The sequence below is a fragment of the Vulpes vulpes genome, chromosome 11 (assembly GCF_048418805.1).
Source record: "Vulpes vulpes isolate BD-2025 chromosome 11, VulVul3, whole genome shotgun sequence".
Classification (NCBI taxonomy): domain Eukaryota; kingdom Metazoa; phylum Chordata; class Mammalia; order Carnivora; family Canidae; genus Vulpes; species Vulpes vulpes.
The window spans coordinates 97,547,917-97,551,328 of NC_132790.1; the positions used below are offsets into that span (position 1 = coordinate 97,547,917).

Consider the following 3,412-nt stretch of genomic DNA (forward strand, 5'->3'; position numbering starts at 1 on the left):
TTCGCCCCCCCTTTCCCTCCTTAGCATAGAGGACTAGAGAGGGAACCTGAGTGGGAGATTTCTGTGTTCACAGTCTCCCCTTTGTAACCACTCTGTTGGTGCTGGTCGGCCTCCAGCTGGAGCCCCAGGAAGCCTTGGCACTGCTTTCATGGTTGTGGGGCCTGAGGACCCAACTGCAGTAACGTTTTATGTATCATGTTGTTCAAATGGATTTCTAACTTTTGTGACTTCTTGCTTGACTCCTAGCTTGTGCAGAAGCGACTTGTTTAATTGACTTATCTTTGGGGCTTTTCTAGGTATCATATTGTATTGATTTGTAACTATTCTCTCTCATTTTAAAGAGATGTTACGGATATTTGAAAGAGAGAGAGAGTGAGAGAAGGAGGGAGCATGAGCAGGGGCAGAGGGCCAGGGCTGCAGAGGGAGAAGCAGGCTCCTCGCTGAGCAGGGAGCCCAAGAAGGAGTTGAGCCCAGGATCCCAGAATCAGGACCTGAGCCACCCAGGGGCCCTCATTTGTAACTCTTCTCTTACAGTCAAGAGAACAACTCCTTTAGCCTGAAGAACTTCCTTTAGCATTTTTTTTTTTTTTTAGACTTGATACCCTGGAGCCAAATTTCCTCATGGTAAGTTTATCTGAAAATATCTGTATATCCTTTATTTTTTATTTTTTATTTTATTTTTTTAAATATGGAAGGCTTCACGGATTTTCGTGTCATCCCTGTGCAAGGGCCATGCTAATCTTCTCTGTATCGTTCCAATTTTAGAATGTGTGCTGCCGAAGCGAGCACTATCCTTTATTATTTAAGGATAATTTTTCTGGAAAAAGATTCATCAGCACTTTGAATATAGTTCTGGACTCCTTTTATTATGATAAAAAAGTTAACTACTAATTATATCATTGTTCTTGTATGTGTTCTGTGTTACTTTTCTCTAAGTACTTTTTAAGACCTTTTTTCTTTATTTTTTTAGTTTTCAGCAGTTTGACTCCAATGTGGTTTTCTTTATATTTATCCTTTGTGTGTAGGTGTCGTGTTTGTTCTGATTTGTTGAGATTCTTGGATCTGAAATTTAAGATTGTCTACCACTTTGTGAAGGGTTGAGCCATCATTTCTTTGGATATTTGTCTATACCTGTCTCTCTCTCCTCTCCTTCTGGAAATTTAATTGCATGTGTGTTAAGCTGCTTGGTATTATCCCAGAAGAGTATTTTCCTGTTTACTTATTTTCTATTTATTTTTCTTCAGTACTTTGTCTCATTCTGCTCTTGTGGTTGAGTAATTTCTTGTGATCTTCTTATAAATTTCACCAGTTATTTCTTCTATCACTTTTAATCTAATGCTGATCCCATCGAGTGAATTTTTCATTTCAATGTTTATATTCCAGATTTTCCATTTTTATGTATTTTCATTTGTATTCACTCTTTTAGACCATTTGTTCTTTAACTCTTTAAAAATATTTTTAATTTTTTGAACACATAATAGCTACTCTAATGTATCTGTGTGACAGAGCCATCATCTGGTCAACTGAAGGTCCCACTCGACTTGTGTTGTTTATTTTTTTAAGATTATAGCATATACTTTACTTTTTCTTTACATATATAATAATATTTGGAGAAAACTGAACGTTGTAGATAATACGTTGTAGCAACTCTGGATTCTGTTGTGTTCCTCTGGGGATGTTTTGTAATAGCAGTCTAATTAGCTTTCTTGGATTCAAACTGTAACTTCACTCTTTCTAATGGAATGCAGCAGCTGAAAACCCTGCTTATGCCTCACAGCAACCAGCTGCTGCTTTCTTTCTTTCTTTTCTTTTCTTTTCTTTTTTTTTTTTTTTTTATAGCCTAGTTCCTGAATTTCTTCACTATGAGTCTGCCAGCATCAGATTCTCTTTTTTGATGTTTCAAATCAGTAAGGTTGATTGGCATGTTAGTCAGAGAAGGCACTTGGTTAAAAAAAGCAGCAAAATCACAAATTTCACCTGATAAATAGTTTTTTCGACACTATATTTCTATTGGCCTTTCCCTGCTTTATTTGCCGGTCACCCAGGGCTCTGCTTTACACATTTATAGTTTAGTGGTCAGCCAGGGATTTCTGCAAATGCAAATGTTGAGTGTTGGTACTTCTGCACTTCTCAGATTTGCCTTTTAAATTCTCAACTGCTACTTTAATACTGATCACTTTCCTCTCCATTCCTGAGCTGGTTAGGCTGGAGGTTTCCCTTCTCTACAGATGGTTTTTGGAGCATGCTCCAACATTTCTTAATCTTCATAATGACAAGTGTTTGAGAACACAATTGCCCTTGGCTTATGTTTGAGCTTATGTCTAAGCTATATAACTTTTATCCATGGAGTGATTTATATGACATCATTTTGCCACCATTATCAGAAACTTGTTCATACCCATCACAGATCATTGGTCTGCACTTCCTTCGTGGGCAGGTTTCCATAGCTGCCTTTGCCTTTCTCTACCATGGTGGTATTGAGGCTGGAAGTCTAATCATTTTTAAAGAATTCTACTATCAAATAAATCTTGAAAAGACCATCTCACTAGAAGTTAGTAGACATAGTTTCACTTAACTTGGGCAAGCAGCTTGACTGTCTTATGTCATTGCTTTCTCTTCTGTAACTTAAGGAGTTGGATGAGATACATAGTACTCCTGCCAGTGAAATTCTATTTTTTTCCTCCTATGGTCAAGAAGGAAACATGACTGCTACTAATTTATAGACATAGTGATTGTTTAAGCCTTTATCCTTCTGTTTACATTTTCTCAGAAAATAAGTCACTTGTCAACGGAAATGTTCTCTGGAGTTAAATGAAACATTTTATCTATTGTCTCAGTGGCTTTCTAAATCCTGTTTCAACTTCAATACCCAAATAGTCAACAGGCACATTATTCTAAAGGTGACTTTTGCAATATTTTCTAATTTCCCAACCAGAGTATTTGTTTTATTCCCTCCATTTGCTGTCAATTTTCTCTCTTTCTGAGTATATCTGCTACCACTCAATTCTAATTTCCAATTCCTCCTGGGGGCAGGGGGTGTTTCATATTCAGTTGCATTGTTGTCTTGGCCCAGAATGTTTTTACTCTCTGTGCAATTCAAAAGATGGATGCTGAGCTGTATTTTCTCTTCTGAAAGATAAAGTCAACAAAATAAGAAACATGTCGAGAAAATGTCAGATGTTAGCAAGAGACTGAAAATAACAAGGTGGGCAAAATATAGGAAGAATTCTGTTACAAATGGGTTCCTACAAATAATAATTTTTGTTATCTCTTTTTATGTCACGAATGTAGATATAGTAATATTTATCTTATTAAGCCTAGTGTGCTTATTATTTTCATTAACTTTTAATTTAATTATCTATTTATCAAATACTTTTAAATTATTACCACATGCCATAGAGAGCAAAACAGT

General features: G+C 36.3%; 1 non-coding gene across 1 annotated transcript; it reads right to left on the minus strand.

Annotated features, from left to right (window-relative positions):
• Positions 1-682: 682 nt before the first annotated feature.
• On the minus strand, positions 683-789 carry LOC112932834 (U6 spliceosomal RNA). The gene has a single exon (XR_003237567.2). It is a non-coding gene; the product is annotated as a U6 spliceosomal RNA (small nuclear RNA).
• Between the last annotated feature and the right edge of the window lie 2,623 nt (positions 790-3,412).